The sequence below is a fragment of the Symphalangus syndactylus genome, chromosome 24, assembly GCF_028878055.3.
Source record: "Symphalangus syndactylus isolate Jambi chromosome 24, NHGRI_mSymSyn1-v2.1_pri, whole genome shotgun sequence".
In the NCBI taxonomy this organism is placed as follows: domain Eukaryota; kingdom Metazoa; phylum Chordata; class Mammalia; order Primates; family Hylobatidae; genus Symphalangus; species Symphalangus syndactylus.
Genome location: NC_072446.2, coordinates 6410232 through 6436964, shown reverse-complemented (window position 1 = coordinate 6436964; position 26733 = coordinate 6410232).

Sequence of the window (26733 nt, the reverse complement as noted above, 5' to 3'; positions counted from 1 at the left end):
AGAGCGTAGTAGTGGAAAAAGGAATATATTCAAATATAAACTACACAGAAGCATTCTGTGAAACTTCCTTCTCATCTGAGCATTCAGCTAACAGAGTTAAACCATACTTTTGATTGAGCAGTTTTGAAACACTCTGTCTGTAGAAAATGCAACTGGACATTCGTAGCGCTAAGTGGGTAATAGTGGAAAAAAGAATATGTTCAAATATAAACTACACAGAAGCATTGTATGAAACTACTTTCTGTTCTGTGCATTCAACTAACAGAGTTGAGCCTTACTTTTGATTGAACCTTTCTGAAACACTCTTTCTGTAGAAACTGCAATTGGACATTCTGAGCGCTAAGAGACCTATATTGGGAAAAATAATATCTTCAAATAAAAACTACACAGAAGCATTGTGTGAAACTTATTTCTGATATGTTCATTAAGCTAACAGAGTTAAACCATACTTTTGATTGCGCAGTTCTGAACACTCTTTCTGTAGAAAATGCAAGTGGACATTCGGAGCGCTAAGAGGGTAATAGTGGAAAAAGGAATATATTCAAATATAAACTACACAGTAGCATTCTGTGAAAATTCTTTCTGTTCTGTGCATTCAACTAACAGAGTTGAACCTTACTTTTGATTGAGCTGTTCTGAAACACTCTTTCTGTAGAAACTGCAATTGGACATGCTAAGCGCTAAGAGGCCTACATTGGGAAAAAGAATATCTTCAAATAAAAACTACACAGATGCATTCTGTGAAACTTATTTCTGATCTGTAAATTCAGTTAACAGAGATAAAACATATTTTTGATTGAGCAGTTATGAAACACTCTTTTTGTAGAAAATGCAAGTGGAGATTCGGAGCGCTAAGAGGGTAATAGTGGAAAAAGGAATGTCTTCAAATATAAACTACACAGAATCATTCGGTGAAATTTCTTTCTGATCTGTGCATTCAGCTAACAGAGTTAAACCATACTTTTGATTGAGCAGATCTGAACACTCTTTCTGTAGAAAATGCAACTGGACATTTGGAGCGCTAAGAGCGTAGTAGTGGAAAAAGGAATATATTCAAATATAAACTACACAGAAGCATTCTGTGAAACTTCTTTCTGATCTGAGCATTCAGCTAACAGAGTTAAACCATACTTTTGATTGAGCAGTTTTGAAACCCTCTGTCTGTAGAAAATGCAACTGGACATTCGTAGCGCTAAGTGGGTAATAGTGGAAAAAAGAATATGTTCAAATATAAACTACACAGAAGCATTGTATGAAACTTCTTTCTGTTCTGTGCATTCAACTAACAGAGTTGAACCTTACTTTTGATTGAGCCTTTCTGAAACACTCTTTCTGTAGAAACTGCAATTTGACATTCTGAGCGCTAAGAGGCCTATATTGGGAAAAATAATATCTTCAAATAAAATCTACACAGAAGCATTGTGTGAAACTTATTTCTGATATGTTCATTAAGCTAACAGAGTTAAACCATACTTTTGATTGCGCAGTTCTGAACACTCTTTCTGTAGAAAATGCAAGTGGACATTCGGAGCGCTAAGAGGGTAATAGTGGAAAAAGGAATATATTCAAATATAAACTACACAGTAGCATTCTGTGAAAATTCTTTCTGTTCTGTGCATTCAACTAACAGAGTTGAACCTTACTTTTGATTTAGCCGTTCTGAAACACTCTTTCTGTAGAAACTGCAATTGGACATGCTAAGCGCTAAGAGGCCTACATTGGGAAAAAGAATATCTTCAAATAAAAACTACACAGATGCATTCTGTGAAACTTATTTCTGATCTGTAAATTCAGTTAACAGAGATAAAACATATTTTTGATTGAGCAGTTATGAAACACTCTTTTTGTAGAAAATGCAAGTGGAGATTCGGAGCGCTAAGAGGGTAATAGTGGAAAAAGGAATGTCTTCAAATATAAACTACACAGAATCATTCGGTGAAACTTCTTTCTGATCTGTGCATTCAGCTAACAGAGTTAAACCATACTTTTGATTGAGCAGATCTGAACACTCTTTCTGTAGAAAATGCAACTGGACATTTGGAGCGCTAAGAGCGTAGTAGTGGAAAAAGAAATATATTCAAATATAAACTACACAGAAGCATTCTGTGAAACTTCTTTCTGATCTGAGCATTCAGCTAACAGAGTTAAACCATACTTTTGATTGAGCAGTTTTGAAACACTCTGTCTGTAGAAAATGCAACTGGACATTCGTAGCGCTAAGTGGGTAATAGTGGAAAAAAGAATATGTTCAAATATAAACTACACAGAAGCATTGTATGAAACTTCTTTCTGTTCTGTGCATTCAACTAACAGAGTTGAACCTTACTTTTGATTGAGCCGTTCTGAAACACTCTTTCTGTAGAAACTGCAATTGGACATTCTGAGCGCTAAGAGGCCTATATTGGGAAAAAGAATGTCTACAAATAAAAACTACACAGAAGAATTGTGTGAAACTTCTTTCTGTTCTGTTTGTTCAACTAAAAGAGTTGAACCTTAGTTTTGATTGAGCCGTTCTGAAACACTCTTTCTGTAGAAAATGCAAGTGGAGATTCGGAGCGCTAAGAGGGTAATAGTGGAAAAAGGAATGTCTCCAAATATAAACTACACAGAATCATTCTGTGAAATTTCTTTCTGATCTGAGCATTCAGCTAACAGAGTTAAACCATACTTTTGATTGAGCAGATATGAACTCTCTTTCTGTAGAAAATGCAACTCTACATTTTGAGCGCTAAGAGAGTAGTAGTGGAAAAAGGAATATATTCAAATATAATCTACACAGAAGCATTCTGTGAAACTTCTTTCTGATCTGAGCATTCAGCTAACAGAGTTAAACCATACTTTTGATTGAGCAGTTTTGAAACACTCTGTCTGTAGAAAATGCAACTGGACATTCGTAGCGCTAAGTGGGTAATAGTGGAAAAAAGAATATGTTCAAATACAAACTACACAGAAGCATTGTATGAAACTTCTTTCTGTTCTGTGCATTCAACTAACAGAGTTGAACCTTACTGTTGATTGAGCCTTTCTGAAACACTCTTTCTGTAGAAACTGCAATTGGACATTCTGAGCGCTAAGAGGCCTATATTGGGAAAAATAATATCTTCAAATAAAAACTACACAGAAGCATTGTGTGAAACTTATTTCTGATATGTTCATTAAGCTAACAGAGTTAAACCATACTTTTGATTGCGCAGTTCTGAACACTCTTTCTGTAGAAAATGCAAGTGGACATTCGGAGCGCTAAGAGGGTAATAGTGGAAAAAGGAATATATTCAAATATAAACTACACAGTAGCATTCTGTGAAAATTCTTTCTGTTCTGTGCATTCAACTAACAGAGTTGAACCTTACTTTTGATTGAGCCGTTCTGAAACACTCTTTCTGTAGAAACTGCAATTGGACATGCTAAGCGCTAAGAGGCCTACATTGGGAAAAAGAATATCTTCAAATAAAAACTACACAGATGCATTCTGTGAAACTTATTTCTGATCTGTAAATTCAGTTAACAGAGATAAAATATATTTTTGATTGAGCAGTTATGAAACACTCTTTTTGTAGAAAATGCAAGTGGAGATTCGGAGCGCTAAGAGGGTAATAGTGGAAAAAGGAATGTCTTCAAATATAAACTACACAGAATCATTCGGTGAAACTTCTTTCTGATCTGTGCATTCAGCTAACAGAGTTAAACCATACTTTTGATTGAGCAGATCTGAACACTCTTTCTGTAGAAAATGCAACTGGACATTTGGAGCGCTAAGAGCGTAGTAGTGGAAAAAGCAATATATTCTAATATAAACTACACAGAAGCATTCTGTGAAACTTCTTTCTGATCTGAGCATTCAGCTAACAGAGTTAAACCACACTTTTGATTGATCAGTTTTGAAACACTCTGTCTGTAGAGAATGCAACTGGACATTCGTAGCGCTAAGTGGGTAATAGTGGAAAAAGGAATATGTTCAAATATAAACTACACAGAAGCATTGTATGAAACTTCTTTCTGTTCTGTGCATTCAACTAACAGAGTTGAATCTTACTTTTGATTGAGCCGTTGTGAAACACTCCTTCTGTAGAAACTGCAATTGGACATTCTGAGCGCTAAGAGGCCTATATTGGGAAAAAGAATGTCTACAAATAAAAACTACACAGAAGAATTGTGTGAAACTTCTTTCTGTTCTGTTTGTTCAACTAAAAGAGTTGAACCTTAGTTTTGATTGAGCCGTTCTGAAACACACTTTCTGTAGAAAATGCAAGTGGAGATTCGGAGCGCTAAGAGGGTAATAGTGGAAAAAGGAATGCCTCCAAATATAAACTACACAGAATCATTCTGTGAAACTTCTTTCTGATCTGTGCATTCAGCTAACAGAGTTAAACCATACTTTTGATTGAGCAGATCTGAACACTCTTTCTGTAGAAAATGCAACTGGACATTTGGAGCGCTAAGAGAGTAGTAGTGGAAAAAGGAATATATTCAAATATAAACTACACAGAAGCATTCTGTGAAACTTCTTTCTGATCTGAGCATTCAGCTAACAGAGTTAAACCATACTTTTGATTGAGCAGTTTTGAAACACTCTGTCTGTAGAAAATGCAACTGGACATTCGTAGCGCTAAGTGGGTAATAGTGGAAAAAAGAATATGTTCAAATATAAACTACACAGAAGCATTGTATGAAACTTCTTTCTGTTCTGTGCATTCAACTAACAGAGTTGAGCCTTACTTTTGATTGAACCTTTCTGAAACACTCTTTCTGTAGAAACTGCAATTGGACATTCTGAGCGCTAAGAGGCCTATATTGGGAAAAATAATATCTTCAAATAAAAACTACACAGAAGCATTGTGTGAAACTTATTTCTGATATGTTCATTAAGCTAACAGAATTAAACCATACTTTTGATTGCGCAGTTCTGAACACTCTTTCTGTAGAAAATGCAAGTGGACATTCGGAGCGCTAAGAGGGTAATAGTGGAAAAAGGAATATATTCAAATATAAACTACACAGTAGCATTCTGTGAAAATTCTTTCTGTTCTGTGCATTCAACTAACAGAGTTGAACCTTACTTTTGATTGAGCTGTTCTGAAACACTCTTTCTGTAGAAACTGCAATTGGACATGCTAAGCGCTAAGAGGCCTACATTGGGAAAAAGAATATCTTCAAATAAAAACTACACAGATGCATTCTGTGAAACTTATTTCTGATCTGTAAATTCAGTTAACAGAGATAAAACATATTTTTGATTGAGCAGTTATGAAACACTCTTTTTGTAGAAAATGCAAGTGGAGATTCGGAGCGCTAAGAGGGTAATAGTGGAAAAAGGAATGTCTTCAAATATAAACTACACAGAATCATTCGGTGAAATTTCTTTCTGATCTGTGCATTCAGCTAACAGAGTTAAACCATACTTTTGATTGAGCAGATCTGAACACTCTTTCTGTAGAAAATGCAACTGGACATTTGGAGCGCTAAGAGCGTAGTAGTGGAAAAAGGAATATATTCAAATATAAACTACACAGAAGCATTCTGTGAAACTTCTTTCTGATCTGAGCATTCAGCTAACAGAGTTAAACCATACTTTTGATTGAGCAGTTTTGAAACCCTCTGTCTGTAGAAAATGCAACTGGACATTCGTAGCGCTAAGTGGGTAATAGTGGAAAAAAGAATATGTTCAAATATAAACTACACAGAAGCATTGTATGAAACTTCTTTCTGTTCTGTGCATTCAACTAACAGAGTTGAACCTTACTTTTGATTGAGCCTTTCTGAAACACTCTTTCTGTAGAAACTGCAATTTGACATTCTGAGCGCTAAGAGGCCTATATTGGGAAAAATAATATCTTCAAATAAAATCTACACAGAAGCATTGTGTGAAACTTATTTCTGATATGTTCATTAAGCTAACAGAGTTAAACCATACTTTTGATTGCGCAGTTCTGAACACTCTTTCTGTAGAAAATGCAAGTGGACATTCGGAGCGCTAAGAGGGTAATAGTGGAAAAAGGAATATATTCAAATATAAACTACACAGTAGCATTCTGTGAAAATTCTTTCTGTTCTGTGCATTCAACTAACAGAGTTGAACCTTACTTTTGATTTAGCCGTTCTGAAACACTCTTTCTGTAGAAACTGCAATTGGACATGCTAAGCGCTAAGAGGCCTACATTGGGAAAAAGAATATCTTCAAATAAAAACTACACAGATGCATTCTGTGAAACTTATTTCTGATCTGTAAATTCAGTTAACAGAGATAAAACATATTTTTGATTGAGCAGTTATGAAACACTCTTTTTGTAGAAAATGCAAGTGGAGATTCGGAGCGCTAAGAGGGTAATAGTGGAAAAAGGAATGTCTTCAAATATAAACTACACAGAATCATTCGGTGAAACTTCTTTCTGATCTGTGCATTCAGCTAACAGAGTTAAACCATACTTTTGATTGAGCAGATCTGAACACTCTTTCTGTAGAAAATGCAACTGGACATTTGGAGCGCTAAGAGCGTGGTAGTGGAAAAAGTAATATATTCAAATATAAACTACACAGAAGCATTCTGTGAAACTTCTTTCTGATCTGAGCATTCAGCTAACAGAGTTAAACCATACTTTTGATTGAGCAGTTTTGAAACACTCTGTCTGTAGAAAATGCAACTGGACATTCGTAGCGCTAAGTGGGTAATAGTGGAAAAAAGAATATGTTCAAATATAAACTACACAGAAGCATTGTATGAAACTTCTTTCTGTTCTGTGCATTCAACTAACAGAGTTGAACCTTACTTTTGATTGAGCCGTTCTGAAACACTCTTTCTGTAGAAACTGCAATTGGACATTCTGAGCGCTAAGAGGCCTATATTGGGAAAAAGAATGTCTACAAATAAAAACTACACAGAAGAATTGTGTGAAACTTCTTTCTGTTCTGTTTGTTCAACTAAAAGGGTTGAACCTTAGTTTTGATTGAGCCGTTCTGAAACACTCTTTCTGTAGAAAATGCAAGTGGAGATTCGGAGCGCTAAGAGGGTAATAGTGGAAAAAGGAATGTCTCCAAATATAAACTACACAGAATCATTCTGTGAAATTTCTTTCTGATCTGAGCATTCAGCTAACAGAGTTAAACCATACTTTTGATTGAGCAGATATGAACTCTCTTTCTGTAGAAAATGCAACTCTACATTTTGAGCGCTAAGAGAGTAGTAGTGGAAAAAGGAATATATTCAAATATAATCTACACAGAAGCATTCTGTGAAACTTCTTTCTGATCTGAGCATTCAGCTAACAGAGTTAAACCATACTTTTGATTGAGCAGTTTTGAAACACTCTGTCTGTAGAAAATGCAACTGGACATTCGTAGCGCTAAGTGGGTAATAGTGGAAAAAAGAATATGTTCAAATATAAACTACACAGAAGCATTGTATGAAACTTCTTTCTGTTCTGTGCATTCAACTAACAGAGTTGAACCTTACTTTTGATTGAGCCTTTCTGAAACACTCTTTCTGTAGAAACTGCAATTGGACATTCTGAGCGCTAAGAGGCCTATATTGGGAAAAATAATATCTTCAAATAAAAACTACACAGAAGCATTGTGTGAAACTTATTTCTGATATGTTCATTAAGCTAACAGAGTTAAACCATACTTTTGATTGTGCAGTTCTGAACACTCTTTCTGTAGAAAATGCAAGTGGACATTCGGAGCGCTAAGAGGGTAATAGTGGAAAAAGGAATATATTCAAATATAAACTACACAGTAGCATTCTGTGAAAATTCTTTCTGTTCTGTGCATTCAACTAACAGAGTTGAACCTTACTTTTGATTGAGCTGTTCTGAAACACTCTTTCTGTAGAAACTGCAATTGGACATGCTAAGCGCTAAGAGGCCTACATTGGGAAAAAGAATATCTTCAAATAAAAACTACACAGATGCATTCTGTGAAACTTATTTCTGGTCTGTAAATTCAGTTAACAGAGATAAAACATATTTTTGATTGAGCAGTTATGAAACACTCTTTTTGTAGAAAATGCAAGTGGAGATTCGGAGCGCTAAGAGGGTAATAGTGGAAAAAGGAATGTCTTCAAATATAAACTACACAGAATCATTCGGTGAAACTTCTTTCTGATCTGTGCATTCAGCTAACAGAGTTAAACCATACTTTTGATTGAGCAGATCTGAACACTCTTTCTGTAGAAAATGCAACTGGACATTTGGAGCGCTAAGAGCGTAGTAGTGGAAAAAGGAATATATTCAAATATAAACTACACAGAAGCATTCTGTGAAACTTCTTTCTGATCTGAGCATTCAGCTAACAGAGTTAAACCACACTTTTGATTGACCAGTTTTGAAACACTCTGTCTGTAGAGAATGCAACTGGACATTCGTAGCGCTAAGTGGGTAATAGTGGAAAAAAGAATATGTTCAAATATAAACTACACAGAAGCATTGTATGAAACTTCTTTCTGTTCTGTGCATTCAACTAACAGAGTTGAACCTTACTTTTGATTGAGCCGTTCTGAAACACTCTTTCTGTAGAAACTGCAATTGGACATTCTGAGCGCTAAGAGGCCTATATTGGGAAAAAGAATGTCTACAAATAAAAACTACACAGAAGAGTTGTGTGAAACTTGTTTCTGTTCTGTTTGTTCAAGTAAAAGAGTTGAACCTTAGTTTTGATTGAGCCGTTCTGAAACACACTTTTTGTAGAAAATGCAAGTGGAGATTCGGAGCGCTAAGAGGGTAATAGTGGAAAAAGGAATGCCTCCAAATATAAACTACACAGAATCATTCTGTGAAACTTCTTTCTGATCTGTGCATTCAGCTAACAGAGTTAAACCATACTTTTGATTGAGCAGATCTGAACACTCTTTCTGTAGAAAATGCAACTGGACATTTTGAGCGCTAAGAGCTTAGTAGTGGAAAAAGGAATATATTCAAATATAAACTACACAGAAGCATTCTGTGAAACTTCTTTCTGATCTGAGCATTCAGCTAACAGAGTTAAACCATACTTTTGATTGAGCAGTTTTGAAACACTCTGTCTGTAGAAAATGCAACTGGACATTCGTAGCGCTAAGTGGGTAATAGTGGAAAAAAGAATATGTTCAAATATAAACTACACAGAAGCATTGTATGAAACTTCTTTCTGTTCTGTGCATTCAACTAACAGAGTTGAGCCTTACTTTTGATTGAACCTTTCTGAAACACTCTTTCTGTAGAAACTGCAATTGGACATTCTGAGCGCTAAGAGGCCTATATTGGGAAAAATAATATCTTCAAATAAAAACTACACAGAAGCATTGTGTGAAACTTATTTCTGATATGTTCATTAAGCTAACAGAGTTAAACCATACTTTTGATTGCGCAGTTCTGAACACTCTTTCTGTAGAAAATGCAAGTGGACATTCGGAGCGCTAAGAGGGTAATAGTGGAAAAAGGAATATATTCAAATATAAACTACACAGTAGCATTCTGTGAAAATTCTTTCTGTTCTGTGCATTCAACTAACAGAGTTGCACCTTACTTTTGATTGAGCTGTTCTGAAACACTCTTTCTGTAGAAATTGCAATTGGACATGCTAAGCGCTAAGAGGCCTACATTGGGAAAAAGAATATCTTCAAATAAAAACTACACAGATGCATTCTGTGAAACTTATTTCTGATCTGTAAATTCAGTTAACAGAGATAAAACATATTTTTGATTGAGCAGTTATGAAACACTCTTTTTGTAGAAAATGCAAGTGGAGATTCGGAGCGCTAAGAGGGTAATAGTGGAAAAAGGAATGTCTTCAAATATAAACTACACAGAATCATTCGGTGAAATTTCTTTCTGATCTGTGCATTCAGCTAACAGAGTTAAACCATACTTTTGATTGAGCAGATCTGAACACTCTTTCTGTAGAAAATGCAACTGGACATTTGGAGCGCTAAGAGCGTAGTAGTGGAAAAAGGAATATATTCAAATATAAACTACACAGAAGCATTCTGTGAAACTTCTTTCTGATCTGAGCATTCAGCTAACAGAGTTAAACCATACTTTTGATTGAGCAGTTTTGAAACACTCTGTCTGTAGAAAATGCAACTGGACATTCGTAGCGCTAAGTGGGTAATAGTGGAAAAAAGAATATGTTCAAATATAAACTACACAGAAGCATTGTATGAAACTTCTTTCTGTTCTGTGCATTCAACTAACAGAGTTGAACCTTACTTTTGATTGAGCCTTTCTGAAACACTCTTTCTGTAGAAACTGCAATTTGACATTCTGAGCGCTAAGAGGCCTATATTGGGAAAAATAATATCTTCAAATAAAATCTACACAGAAGCATTGTGTGAAACTTATTTCTGATATGTTCATTAAGCTAACAGAGTTAAACCATACTTTTGATTGCGCAGTTCTGAACACTCTTTCTGTAGAAAATGCAAGTGGACATTCGGAGCGCTAAGAGGGTAATAGTGGAAAAAGGAATATATTCAAATATAAACTACACAGTAGCATTCTGTGAAAATTCTTTCTGTTCTGTGCATTCAACTAACAGAGTTGAACCTTACTTTTGATTGAGCCGTTCTGAAACACTCTTTCTGAAGAAACTGCAATTGGACATGCTAAGCGCTAAGAGGCCTACATTGGGAAAAAGAATATCTTCAAATAAAAACTACACAGATGCATTCTGTGAAACTTATTTCTGATCTGTAAATTCAGTTAACAGAGATAAAACATATTTTTGATTGAGCAGTTATGAAACACTCTTTTTGTAGAAAATGCAAGTGGAGATTCGGAGCGCTAAGAGGGTAATAGTGGAAAAAGGAATGTCTTCAAATATAAACTACACAGAATCATTCGGTGAAACTTCTTTCTGATCTGTGCATTCAGCTAACAGAGTTAAACCATACTTTTGATTGAGCAGATCTGAACACTCTTTCTGTAGAAAATGCAACTGGACATTTGGAGCGCTAAGAGCGTAGTAGTGGAAAAAGGAATATATTCAAATATAAACTACACAGAAGCATTCTGTGAAACTTCTTTCTGATCTGAGCATTCAGCTAACAGAGTTAAACCATACTTTTGATTGAGCAGTTTTGAAACATTCTGTCTGTAGAAAATGCAACTGGACATTCGTAGCGCTAAGTGGGTAATAGTGGAAAAAAGAATATGTTCAAATATAAACTACACAGAAGCATTGTATGAAACTTCTTTCTGTTCTGTGCATTCAACTAACAGAGTTGAGCCTTACTTTTGATTGAACCTTTCTGAAACACTCTTTCTGTAGAAACTGCAATTGGACATTCTGAGCGCTAAGAGGCCTATATTGGGAAAAATAATATCTTCAAATAAAAACTACACAGAAGCATTGTGTGAAACTTATTTCTGATATGTTCATTAAGCTAACAGAGTTAAACCATACTTTTGATTGCGCAGTTCTGAACACTCTTTCTGTAGAAAATGCAAGTGGACATTCGGAGCGCTAAGAGGGTAATAGTGGAATAAGGAATATATTCAAATATAAACTACACAGTAGCATTCTGTGAAAATTCTTTCTGTTCTGTGCATTCAACTAACAGAGTTGAACCTTACTTTTGATTGAGCTGTTCTGAAACACTCTTTCTGTAGAAACTGCAATTGGACATGCTAAGCGCTAAGAGGGCTACATTGGGAAAAAGAATATCTTCAAATAAAAACTACACAGATGCATTCTGTGAAACTTATTTCTGATCTGTAAATTCAGTTAACAGAGATAAAACATATTTTTGATTGAGCAGTTATGAAACACTGTTTTTGTAGAAAATGCAAGTGGAGATTCGGAGCGCTAAGAGGGTAATAGTGGAAAAAGGAATGTCTTCAAATATAAACTACACAGAATCATTCGGTGAAACTTCTTTCTGATCTGTGCATTCAGCTAACAGAGTTAAACCATACTTTTGATTGAGCAGATCTGAACACTCTTTCTGTAGAAAATGCAACTGGACATTTGGAGCGCTAAGAGCGTAGTAGTGGAAAAAGGAATATATTCAAATATAAACTACACAGAAGCATTCTGTGAAACTTCTTTCTGATCTGAGCATTCAGCTAACAGAGTTAAACCATACTTTTGATTGAGCAGTTTTGAAACACTCTGTCTGTAGAAAATGCAACTGGACATTCGTAGCGCTAAGTGGGTAATAGTGGAAAAAAGAATATGTTCAAATATAAACTACACAGAAGCATTGTATGAAACTTCTTTCTGTTCTGTGCATTCAACTAACAGAGTTGAACCTTACTTTTGATTGAGCCGTTCTGAAACTCTCTTTCTGTAGAAACTGCAGTTGGACATTCTGAGCGCTAAGAGGCCTATATTGGGAAAAAGAATGTCTACAAATAAAAACTACACAGAAGAGTTGTGTGAAACTTGTTTCTGTTCTGTTTGTTCAACTAAAAGAGTTGAACCTTAGTTTTGATTGAGCCGTTCTGAAACACACTTTCTGTAGAAAATGCAAGTGGAGATTCGGAGCGCTAAGAGGGTAATAGTGGAAAAAGGAATGCCTCCAAATATAAACTACACAGAATCATTCTGTGAAACTTATTTCTGATCTGTGCATTCAGCTAACAGAGTTAAACCATACTTTTGATTGAGCAGATCTGAACACTCTTTCTGTAGAAAATGCAACTGGACATTTGGAGCGCTAAGAGAGTAGTAGTGGAAAAAGGAATATATTCAAATATAAACTACACAGAAGCATTCTGTGAAACTTCTTTCTGATCTGAGCATTCAGCTAACAGAGTTAAACCATACTTTTGATTGAGCAGTTTTGAAACACTCTGTCTGTAGAAAATGCAACTGGACATTCGTAGCGCTAAGTGGGTAATAGTGGAAAAAAGAATATGTTCAAATATGAACTACACAGAAGCATTGAATGAAACTTCTTTCTGTTCTGTGCATTCAACTAACAGAGTTGAACCTTAATGTTGATTGAGCCTTTCTGAAACACTCTTTCTGTAGAAACTGCAATTGGACATTCTGAGCGCTAAGAGGCCTATATTGGGAAAAATAATATCTTCAAATAAAAACTACACAGAAGCATCGTGTGAAACTTATTTCTGATATGTTCATTAAGCTAACAGAGTTAAACCATACTTTTGATTGCGCAGTTCTGAACACTCTTTCTGTAGAAAATGCAAGTGGACTTTCGGAGCGCTAAGAGGGTAATAGTGGAAAAAGGAATATATTCAAATATAAACTACACAGTAGCATTCTGTGAAAATTCTTTCTGTTCTGTGCATTCAACTAACAGAGTTGAACCTTACTTTTGATTGAGCCGTTCTGAAACACTCTTTCTGTAGAAACTGCAATTGGACATGCTAAGCGCTAAGAGGCCTACATTGGGAAAAAGAATATCTTCAAATAAAAACTACACAGATGCATTCTGTGAAACTTATTTCTGATCTGTAAATTCAGTTAACAGAGATAAAATATATTTTTGATTGAGCAGTTATGAAACACTCTTTTTGTAGAAAATGCAAGTGGAGATTCGGAGCGCTAAGAGGGTAATAGTGGAAAAAGGAATGTCTTCAAATATAAACTACACAGAATCATTCGGTGAAACTTCTTTCTGATCTGTGCATTCAGCTAACAGAGTTAAACCATACTTTTGATTGAGCAGATCTGAACACTCTTTCTGTAGAAAATGCAACTGGACATTTGGAGCGCTAAGAGCGTAGTAGTGGAAAAAGCAATATATTCAAATATAAACTACACAGAAGCATTCTGTGAAACTTCTTTCTGATCTGAGCATTCAGCTAACAGAGTTAAACCACACTTTTGATTGACCAGTTTTGAAACACTCTGTCTGTAGAGAATGCAACTGGACATTCGTAGCGCTAAGTGGGTAATAGTGGAAAAAGGAATATGTTCAAATATAAACTACACAGAAGCATTGTATGAAACTTCTTTCTGTTCTGTGCATTCAACTAACAGAGTTGAACCTTACTTTTGATTGAGCCGTTCTGAAACACTCTTTCTGTAGAAACAGCAATTGGACATTCTGAGCGCTAAGAGGCCTATATTGGGAAAAAGAATGTCTACAAATAAAAACTACACAGAAGAATTGTGTGAAACTTCTTTCTGTTCTGTTTGTTCAACTAAAAGAGTTGAACCTTAGTTTTGATTGAGCCGTTCTGAAACACACTTTCTGTAGGAAATGCAAGTGGAGATTCGGAGCGCTAAGAGGGTAATAGTGGAAAAAGGAATGTCTCCAAATATAAACTACACAGAATCATTCTGTGAAACTTCTTTCTGATCTGTGCATTCAGCTAACAGAGTTAAACCATACTTTTGATTGAGCAGATCTGAACACTCTTTCTGTAGAAAATGCAACTGGACATTTGGAGCGCTAAGAGCGTAGTAGTAGAAAAAGGAATATATTCAAATATAAACTACACAGAAGCATTCTGTGAAACTTCTTTCTGATCTGAGCATTCAGCTAACAGAGTTAAACCATACTTTTGATTGAGCAGTTTTGAAACACTCTGTCTGTAGAAAATGCAACTGGACATTCGTAGCGCTAAGTGGGTAATAGTGGAAAAAAGAATATGTTCAAATATAAACTACACAGAAGCATTGTATGAAACTACTTTCTGTTCTGTGCATTCAACTAACAGAGTTGAACCTTACTTTTGATTGAGCCTTTCTGAAACACTCTTTCTGTAGAAACTGCAATTGGACATTCTGAGCGCTAAGAGGCCTCTATTGGGAAAAATAATATCTTCAAATAAAAACTACACAGAAGCATTGTGTGAAACTTATTTCTGATATGTTCATTAAGCTAACAGAGTTAAACCATACTTTTGATTGCGCAGTTCTGAACACTCTTTCTGTAGAAAATGCAAGTGGACATTCGGAGCGCTAAGAGGGTAATAGTGGAAAAAGGAATATATTCAAATATAAACTACACAGTAGCATTCTGTGAAAATTCTTTCTGTTCTGTGCATTCAACTAACAGAGTTGAACCTTACTATTGATTGAGCCGTTCTGAAACACTCTTTCTGTAGAAACTGCAATTGGACATGCTAAGCGCTAAGAGGCCTACATTTGGAAAAAGAATATCTTCAAATAAAAACTACACAGATGCATTCTGTGAAACTTATTTCTGATCTGTAAATTCAGTTAACAGAGATAAAACATATTTTTGATTGAGCAGTTATGAAACACTCTTTTTGTAGAAAATGCAAGTGGAGATTCGGAGCGCTAAGAGGGTAATAGTGGAAAAAGGAATGTCTTCAAATATAAACTATACAGAATCATTCGGTGAAACTTCTTTCTGATCTGTGCATTCAGCTAACAGAGTTAAACCATACTTTTGATTGAGCAGATCTGAACACTCTTTCTGTAGAAAATGCAACTGGACATTTGGAGCGCTAAGAGCGTAGTAGTGGAAAAAGGAATATATTCAAATATAAACTACACAGAAGCATTCTGTGAAACTTCTTTCTGATCTGAGCATTCAGCTAACAGAGTTAAACCATACTTTTGATTGAGCAGTTTTGAAACACTCTGTCTGTAGAAAATGCAACTGGACATTCGTAGCGCTAAGTGGGTAATAGTGGAAAAAAGAATATGTTCAAATATAAACTACACAGAAGCATTGTATGAAACTTCTTTCTGTTCTGTGCATTCAACTAACAGAGTTGAACCTTACTTTTGATTGAGCCGTTCTGAAACTCTCTTTCTGTAGAAACTGCAGTTGGACATTCTGAGCGCTAAGAGGCCTATATTGGGAAAAAGAATGTCTACAAATAAAAACTACACAGAAGAGTTGTGTGAAACTTGTTTCTGTTCTGTTTGTTAAACTAAAAGAGTTGAACCTTAGTTTTGATTGAGCCGTTCTGAAACACACTTTCTGTAGAAAATGCAAGTGGAGATTCGGAGCGCTAAGAGGGTAATAGTGGAAAAAGGAATGCCTCCAAATATAAACTACACAGAATCATTCTGTGAAACTTATTTCTGATCTGTGCATTCAGCTAACAGAGTTAAACCATACTTTTGATTGAGCAGATCTGAACACTCTTTCTGTAGAAAATGCAACTGGACATTTGGAGCGCTAAGAGAGTAGTAGTGGAAAAAGGAATATATTCAAATATAAACTACACAGAAGCATTCTGTGAAACTTCTTTCTGATCTGAGCATTCAGCTAACAGAGTTAAACCATACTTTTGATTGAGCAGTTTTGAAACACTCTGTCTGTAGAAAATGCAACTGGACATTCGTAGCGCTAAGTGGGTAATAGTGGAAAAAAGAATATGTTCAAATATGAACTACACAGAAGCATTGAATGAAACTTCTTTCTGTTCTGTGCATTCAACTAACAGAGTTGAACCTTAATGTTGATTGAGCCTTTCTGAAACACTCTTTCTGTAGAAACTGCAATTGGACATTCTGAGCGCTAAGAGGCCTATATTGGGAAAAATAATATCTTCAAATAAAAACTACACAGAAGCATCGTGTGAAACTTATTTCTGATATGTTCATTAAGCTAACAGAGTTAAACCATACTTTTGATTGCGCAGTTCTGAACACTCTTTCTGTAGAAAATGCAAGTGGACTGTCGGAGCGCTAAGAGGGTAATAGTGGAAAAAGGAATATATTCAAATATAAACTACACAGTAGCATTCTGTGAAAATTCTTTCTGTTCTGTGCATTCAACTAACAGAGTTGAACCTTACTTTTGATTGAGCCGTTCTGAAACACTCTTTCTGTAGAAACTGCAATTGGACATGCTAAGCGCTAAGAGGCCTACATTGGGAAAAAGAATATCTTCAAATAAAAACTACACAGATGCATTCTGTGAAACTTATTTCTGATCTGTAAATTCAGTTAACAGAGATAAAATATATTTTTGATTGAGCAGTTATGAAACACTCTTTTTGTAGAAAATGCAAGTGGAGATTCGGAGCGCTAAGAGGGTAATAGTGGAAAAAGGAATGTCTTCAAATATAAACTACACAGAATCATTCGGTGAAACTTCTTTCTGATCTGTGCATTCAGCTAACAGAGTTAAACCATACTTTTGATTGAGCAGATCTGAACACTCTTTCTGTAGAAAATGCAACTGGACATTTGGAGCGCTGAGAGCGTAGTAGTGGAAAAAGCAATATATTCAAATATAAACTACACAGAAGCATTCTGTGAAACTTCTTTCTGATCTGAGCATTCAGCTAACAGAGTTAAACCACACTTTTGATTGACCAGTTTTGAAACACTCTGTCTGTAGAGAATGCAACTGGACATTCGTAGCGCTAAGTGGGTAATAGTGGAAAAAGGAATATGTTCAAATATAAACTACACAGAAGCATTGTATGAAACTTCTTTCTGTTCTGTGCATTCAACTAACAGAGTTGAACCTTACTTTTGATTGAGCCGTTCTGAAACACTCTTTCTGTAGAAACTGCAATTGGACATTCTGAGCGCTAAGAGGCCTATATTGGGAAAAAGAATGTCTACAAATAAAAACTACACAGAAGAATTGTGTGAAACTTCTTTCTGTTCTGTTTGTTCAACTAAAAGAGTTGAACCTTAGTTTTGATTGAGCCGTTCTGAAACACACTTTCTGTAGGAAATGCAAGTGGAGATTCGGAGCGCTAAGAGGGTAATAGTGGAAAAAGGAATGTCTCCAAATATAAACTACACAGAATCATTCTGTGAAACTTCTTTCTGATCTGTGCATTCAGCTAACAGAGTTAAACCATACTTTTGATTGAGCAGATCTGAACACTCTTTCTGTAGAAAATGCAACTGGACATTTGGAGCGCTAAGAGCGTAGTAGTGGAAAAAGGAATATATTCAAATATAAACTACACAGAAGCATTCTGTGAAACTTCTTTCTGATCTGAGCATTCAGCTAACAGAGTTAAACCATACTTTTGATTGAGCAGTTTTGAAACACTCTGTCTGTAGAAAATGCAACTGGACATTCGTAGCGCTAAGTGGGTAATAGTGGAAAAAAGAATATGTTCAAATATAAACTACACAGAAGCATTGTATGAAACTACTTTCTGTTCTGTGCATTCAACTAACAGAGTTGAACCTTACTTTTGATTGAGCCTTTCTGAAACACTCTTTCTGTAGAAACTGCAATTGGACATTCTGAGCGCTAAGAGGCCTCTATTGGGAAAAATAATATCTTCAAATAAAAACTACACAGAAGCATTGTGTGAAACTTATTTCTGATATGTTCATTAAGCTAACAGAGTTAAACCATACTTTTGATTGCGCAGTTCTGAACACTCTTTCTGTAGAAAATGCAAGTGGACATTCGGAGCGCTAAGAGGGTAATAGTGGAAAAAGGAATATATTCAAATATAAACTACACAGTAGCATTCTGTGAAAATTCTTTCTGTTCTGTGCATTCAACTAACAGAGTTGAACCTTACTATTGATTGAGCCGTTCTGAAACACTCTTTCTGTAGAAACTGCAATTGGACATGCTAAGCGCTAAGAGGCCTACATTTGGAAAAAGAATATCTTCAAATAAAAACTACACAGATGCATTCTGTGAAACTTATTTCTGATCTGTAAATTCAGTTAACAGAGATAAAACATATTTTTGATTGAGCAGTTATGAAACACTCTTTTTGTAGAAAATGCAAGTGGAGATTCGGAGCGCTAAGAGGGTAATAGTGGAAAAAGGAATGTCTTCAAATATAAACTACACAGAATCATTCGGTGAAACTTCTTTCTGATCTGTGCATTCAGCTAACAGAGTTAAACCATACTTTTGATTGAGCAGATCTGAACACTCTTTCTGTAGAAAATGCAACTGGACATTTGGAGCGCTAAGAGCGTAGTAGTGGAAAAAGGAATATATTCAAATATAAACTACACAGAAGCATTCTGTGAAACTTCTTTCTGATCTGAGCATTCAGCTAACAGAGTTAAACCATTCTTTTGATTGAGCAGTTTTGAAACACTCTGTCTGTAGAAAATGCAACTGGACATTCGTAGCGCTAAGTGGGTAATAGTGGAAAAAAGAATATGTTCAAATATAAACTACACAGAAGCATTGTATGAAACTTCTTTCTGTTCTGTGCATTCAACTAACAGAGTTGAACCTTACTTTTGATTGAGCCGTTCTGAAACTCTCTTTCTGTAGAAACTGCAGTTGGACATTCTGAGCGCTAAGAGGCCTATATTGGGAAAAAGAATGTCTACAAATAAAAACTACACAGAAGAGTTGTGTGAAACTTGTTTCTGTTCTGTTTGTTCAACTAAAAGAGTTGAACCTTAGTTTTGATTGAGCCGTTCTGAAACACACTTTCTGTAGAAAATGCAAGTGGAGATTCGGAGCGCTAAGAGGGTAATAGTGGAAAAAGGAATGCCTCCAAATATAAACTACACAGAATCATTCTGTGAAACTTATTTCTGATCTGTGCATTCAGCTAACAGAGTTAAACCATACTTTTGATTGAGCAGATCTGAACACTCTTTCTGTAGAAAATGCAACTGGACATTTGGAGCGCTAAGAGAGTAGTAGTGGAAAAAGGAATATATTCAAATATAAACTACACAGAAGCATTCTGTGAAACTTCTTTCTGATCTGAGCATTCAGCTAACAGAGTTAAACCATACTTTTGATTGAGCAGTTTTGAAACACTCTGTCTGTAGAAAATGCAACTGGACATTCGTAGCGCTAAGTGGGTAATAGTGGAAAAAAGAATATGTTCAAATATGAACTACACAGAAGCATTGTATGAAACTTCTTTCTGTTCTGTGCATTCAACTAACAGAGTTGAACCTTAATGTTGATTGAGCCTTTCTGAAACACTCTTTCTGTAGAAACTGCAATTGGACATTCTGAGCGCTAAGAGGCCTATATTGGGAAAAATAATATCTTCAAATAAAAACTACACAGAAGCATCGTGTGAAACTTATTTCTGATATGTTCATTAAGCAAACAGAGTTAAACCATACTTTTGATTGCGCAGTTCTGAACACTCTTTCTGTAGAAAATGCAAGTGGACTTTCGGAGCGCTAAGAGGGTAATAGTGGAAAAAGGAATATATTCAAATATAAACTACACAGTAGCATTCTGTGAAAATTCTTTCTGTTCTGTGCATTCAACTAACAGAGTTGAACCTTACTTTTGATTGAGCCGTTCTGAAACACTCTTTCTGTAGAAACTGCAATTGGACATGCTAAGCGCTAAGAGGCCTACATTGGGAAAAAGAATATCTTCAAATAAAAACTACACAGATGCATTCTGTGAAACTTATTTCTGATCTGTAAATTCAGTTAACAGAGATAAAATATATTTTTGATTGAGCAGTTATGAAACACTCTTTTTGTAGAAAATGCAAGTGGAGATTCGGAGCGCTAAGAGGGTAATAGTGGAAAAAGGAATGTCTTCAAATATAAACTACACAGAATCATTCGGTGAAACTACTTTCTGATCTGTGCATTCAGCTAACAGAGTTAAACCATACTTTTGATTGAGCAGATCTGAACACTCTTTCTGTAGAAAATGCAACTGGACATTTGGAGCGCTAAGAGCGTAGTAGTGGAAAAAGCAATATATTCAAATATAAACTACACAGAAGCATTCTGTGAAACTTCTTTCTGATCTGAGCATTCAGCTAACAGAGTTAAACCACACTTTTGATTGACCAGTTTTGAAACACTCTGTCTGTAGAGAATGCAACTGGACATTCGTAGCGCTAAGTGGGTAATAGTGGAAAAAGGAATATGTTCAAATATAAACTACACAGAAGCATTGTATGAAACTTCTTTCTGTTCTGTGCATTCAACTAACAGAGTTGAACCTTACTTTTGATTGAGCCGTTCTGAAACACTCTTTCTGTAGAAACTGCAATTGGACATTCTGAGCGCTAAGAGGCCTATATTGGGAAAAAGAATGTCTACAAATAAAAACTACACAGAAGAATTGTGTGAAACTTCTTTCTGTTCTGTTTGTTCAACTAAAAGAGTTGAACCTTAGTTTTGATTGAGCCGTTCTGAAACACACTTTCTGTAGGAAATGCAAGTGGAGATTCGGAGCGCTAAGAGGGTAATAGTGGAAAAAGGAATGTCTCCAAATATAAACTACACAGAATCATTCTGTGAAACTTCTTTCTGATCTGTGCATTCAGCTAACAGAGTTAAACCATACTTTTGATTGAGCAGATCTGAACACTCTTTCTGTAGAAAATGCAACTGGACATTTGGAGCGCTAAGAGCGTAGTAGTGGAAAAAGGAATATATTCAAATATAAACCACACAGAAGCATTCTGTGAAACTTCTTTCTGATCTGAGCATTCAGCTAACAGAGTTAAACCATACTTTTGATTGAGCAGTTTTGAAACACTCTGTCTGTAGAAAATGCAACTGGACATTCGTAGCGCTAAGTGGGTAATAGTGGAAAAAAGAATATGTTCAAATATAAACTACACAGAAGCATTGTATGAAACTACTTTCTGTTCTGTGCATTCAACTAACAGAGTTGAACCTTACTTTTGATTGAGCCTTTCTGAAACACTCTTTCTGTAGAAACTGCAATTGGACATTCTGAGCGCTAAGAGGCCTCTATTGGGAAAAATAATATCTTCAAATAAAAACTACACAGAAGCATTGTGTGAAACTTATTTCTGATATGTTCATTAAGCTAACAGAGTTAAACCATACTTTTGATTGCGCAGTTCTGAACACTCTTTCTGTAGAAAATGCAAGTGGACATTCGGAGCGCTAAGAGGGTAATAGTGGAAAAAGGAATATATTCAAATATAAACTACACAGTAGCATTCTGTGAAAATTCTTTCTGTTCTGTGCATTCAACTAACAGAGTTGAACCTTACTATTGATTGAGCCGTTCTGAAACACTCTTTCTGTAGAAACTGCAATTGGACATGCTAAGCGCTAAGAGGCCTACATTTGGAAAAAGAATATCTTCAAATAAAAACTACACAGATGCATTCTGTGAAACTTATTTCTGATCTGTAAATTCAGTTAACAGAGATAAAACATATTTTTGATTGAGCAGTTATGAAACACTCTTTTTGTAGAAAATGCAAGTGGAGATTCGGAGCGCTAAGAGGGTAATAGTGGAAAAAGGAATGTCTTCAAATATAAACTACACAGAATCATTCGGTGAAACTTCTTTCTGATCTGTGCATTCAGCTAACAGAGTTAAACCATACTTTTGATTGAGCAGATCTGAACACTCTTTCTGTAGAAAATGCAACTGGACATTTGGAGCGCTAAGAGCGTAGTAGTGGAAAAAGGAATATATTCAAATATAAACTACACAGAAGCATTCTGTGAAACTTCTTTCTGATCTGAGCATTCAGCTAACAGAGTTAAACCATTCTTTTGATTGAGCAGTTTTGAAACACTCTGTCTGTAGAAAATGCAACTGGACATTCGTAGCGCTAAGTGGGTAATAGTGGAAAAAAGAATATGTTCAAATATAAACTACACAGAAGCATTGTATGAAACTTCTTTCTGTTCTGTGCATTCAACTAACAGAGTTGAACCTTACTTTTGATTGAGCCTTTCTGAAACACTCTTTCTGTAGAAACTGCTATTGGACATTCTGAGCGCTAAGAGGCCTATATTGGGAAAAAAAATATCTTCAAATAAAAACTACACAGAAGCATTGTGTGAAACTTATTTCTGATATGTTCATTAAGCTAACAGAGTTAAACCATACTTTTGATTGCGCAGTTCTGAACACTCTTTCTGTAGAAAATGCAAGTGGACATTCGGAGCGCTAAGAGGGTAATAGTGGAAAAAGGAATATATTCAAATATAAACTACACAGTAGCATTCTGTGAAAATTCTTTCTGTTCTGTGCATTCAACTAACAGAGTTGAACCTTACTATTGATTGAGCCGTTCTGAAACACTCCTTCTGTAGAAACTGCAATTGGACATGCTAAGCGCTAAGAGGCCTACATTGGGAAAAAGAATATCTTCAAATAAAAACTACACAGATGCATTCTGTGAAACTTATTTCTGATCTGTAAATTCAGTTAACAGAGATAAAACATATTTTTGATTGAGCAGTTATGAAACACACTTTTTGTAGAAAATGCAAGTGGAGATTCGGAGCGCTAAGAGGGTAATAGTGGAAAATGGAATGTCTTCAAATATAAACTACACAGAATCATTCGGTGAAACTTCTTTCTGATCTGTGCATTCAGCTAACAGAGTTAAACCATACTTTTGATTGAGCAGATCTGAACACTCTTTCTGTAGAAAATGCAACTGGACATTTGGAGCGCTAAGAGCGTAGTAGTGGAAAAAGGAATATATTCAAATATAAACTAAACAGAAGCATTCTGTGAAACTTCTTTCTGATCTGAGCATTCAGCTAACAGAGTTAAACCATACTTTTGATCGAGCAGTTTTGAAACACTCTGTCTGTAGAAAATGCAACTGGACATTCGTAGCGCTAAGTGGGTAATAGTGGAAAAAAGAATATGTTCAAATATAAACTACACAGAAGCATTGTATGAAACTTCTTTCTGTTCTGTGCATTCAACTAACAGAGTTGAACCTTACTTTTGATTGAGCCGTTCTGAAACTCTCTTTCTGTAGAAACTGCAGTTGGACATTCTGAGCGCTAAGAGGCCTATATTGGGAAAAAGAATGTCTACAAATAAAAACTACACAGAAGAGTTGTGTGAAACTTGTTTCTGTTCTGTTTGTTCAACTAAAAGAGTTGAACCTTAGTTTTGATTGAGCCGTTCTGAAACACACTTTCTGTAGAAAATGCAAGTGGAGATTCGGAGCGCTAAGAGGGTAATAGTGGAAAAAGGAATGCCTCCAAATATAAACTACACAGAATCATTCTGTGAAACTTATTTCTGATCTGTGCATTCAGCTAACAGAGTTAAACCATACTTTTGATTGAGCAGATCTGAACACTCTTTCTGTAGAAAATGCAACTGGACATTTGGAGCGCTAAGAGAGTAGTAGTGGAAAAAGGAATATATTCAAATATAAACTACACAGAAGCATTCTGTGAAACTTCTTTCTGATCTGAGCATTCAGCTAACAGAGTTAAACCATACTTTTGATTGAGCAGTTTTGAAACACTCTGTCTGTAGAAAATGCAACTGGACATTCGTAGCGCTAAGTGGGTAATAGTGGAAAAAAGAATATGTTCAAATATGAACTACACAGAAGCATTGAATGAAACTTCTTTCTGTTCTGTGCATTCAACTAACAGAGTTGAACCTTAATGTTGATTGAGCCTTTCTGAAACACTCTTTCTGTAGAAACTGCAATTGGACATTCTGAGCGCTAAGAGGCCTATATTGGGAAAAATAATATCTTCAAATAAAAACTACACAGAAGCATCGTGTGAAACTTATTTCTGATATGTTCATTAAGCTAACAGAGTTAAACCATACTTTTGATTGCGCAGTTCTGAACACTCTTTCTGTAGAAAATGCAAGTGGACTTTCGGAGCGCTAAGAGGGTAATAGTGGAAAAAGGAATATATTCAAATATAAACTACACAGTAGCATTCTGTGAAAATTCTTTCTGTTCTGTGCATTCAACTAACAGAGTTGAACCTTACTTTTGATTGAGCCGTTCTGAAACACTCTTTCTGTAGAAACTGCAATTGGACATGCTAAGCGCTAAGAGGCCTACATTGGGAAAAAGAATATCTTCAAATAAAAACTACACAGATGCATTCTGTGAAACTTATTTCTGATCTGTAAATTCAGTTAACAGAGATAAAATATATTTTTGATTGAGCAGTTATGAAACACTCTTTTTGTAGAAAATGCAAGTGGAGATTCGGAGCGCTAAGAGGGTAATAGTGGAAAAAGGAATGTCTTCAAATATAAACTACACAGAATCATTCGGTGAAACTTCTTTCTGATCTGTGCATTCAGCTAACAGAGTTAAACCATACTTTTGATTGAGCAGATCTGAACACTCTTTCTGTAGAAAATGCAACTGGACATTTGGAGCGCTAAGAGCGTAGTAGTGGAAAAAGCAATATATTCAAATATAAACTACACAGAAGCATTCTGTGAAACTTCTTTCTGATCTGAGCATTCAGCTAACAGAGTTAAACCACACTTTTGATTGACCAGTTTTGAAACACTCTGTCTGTAGAGAATGCAACTGGACATTCGTAGCGCTAAGTGGGTAATAGTGGAAAAAGGAATATGTTCAAATATAAACTACACAGAAGCATTGTATGAAACTTCTTTCTGTTCTGTGCATTCAACTAACAGAGTTGAACCTTACTTTTGATTGAGCCGTTCTGAAACACTCTTTCTGTAGAAACTGCAATTGGACATTCTGAGCGCTAAGAGGCCTATATTGGGAAAAAGAATGTCTACAAATAAAAACTACACAGAAGAATTGTGTGAAACTTCTTTCTGTTCTGTTTGTTCAACTAAAAGAGTTGAACCTTAGTTTTGATTGAGCCGTTCTGAAACACACTTTCTGTAGGAAATGCAAGTGGAGATTCGGAGCGCTAAGAGGGTAATAGTGGAAAAAGGAATGTCTCCAAATATAAACTACACAGAATCATTCTGTGAAACTTCTTTCTGATCTGTGCATTCAGCTAACAGAGTTAAACCATACTTTTGATTGAGCAGATCTGAACACTCTTTCTGTAGAAAATGCAACTGGACATTTGGAGCGCTAAGAGCGTAGTAGTGGAAAAAGGAATATATTCAAATATAAACTACACAGAAGCATTCTGTGAAACTTCTTTCTGATCTGAGCATTCAGCTAACAGAGTTAAACCATACTTTTGATTGAGCAGTTTTGAAACACTCTGTCTGTAGAAAATGCAACTGGACATTCGTAGCGCTAAGTGGGTAATAGTGGAAAAAAGAATATGTTCAAATATAAACTACACAGAAGCATTGTATGAAACTACTTTCTGTTCTGTGCATTCAACTAACAGAGTTGAACCTTACTTTTGATTGAGCCTTTCTGAAACACTCTTTCTGTAGAAACTGCAATTGGACATTCTGAGCGCTAAGAGGCCTCTATTGGGAAAAATAATATCTTCAAATAAAAACTACACAGAAGCATTGTGTGAAACTTATTTCTGATATGTTCATTAAGCTAACAGAGTTAAACCATACTTTTGATTGCGCAGTTCTGAACACTCTTTCTGTAGAAAATGCAAGTGGACATTCGGAGCGCTAAGAGGGTAATAGTGGAAAAAGGAATATATTCAAATATAAACTACACAGTAGCATTCTGTGAAAATTCTTTCTGTTCTGTGCATTCAACTAACAGAGTTGAACCTTACTATTGATTGAGCCGTTCTGAAACACTCTTTCTGTAGAAACTGCAATTGGACATGCTAAGCGCTAAGAGGCCTACATTTGGAAAAAGAATATCTTCAAATAAAAACTACACAGATGCATTCTGTGAAACTTATTTCTGATCTGTAAATTCAGTTAACAGAGATAAAACATATTTTTGATTGAGCAGTTATGAAACACTCTTTTTGTAGAAAATGCAAGTGGAGATTCGGAGCGCTAAGAGGGTAATAGTGGAAAAAGGAATGTCTTCAAATATAAACTACACAGAATCATTCGGTGAAACTTCTTTCTGATCTGTGCATTCAGCTAACAGAGTTAAACCATACTTTTGATTGAGCAGATCTGAACACTCTTTCTGTAGAAAATGCAACTGGACATTTGGAGCGCTAAGAGCGTAGTAGTGGAAAAAGGAATATATTCAAATATAAACTACACAGAAGCATTCTGTGAAACTTCTTTCTGATCTGAGCATTCAGCTAACAGAGTTAAACCAT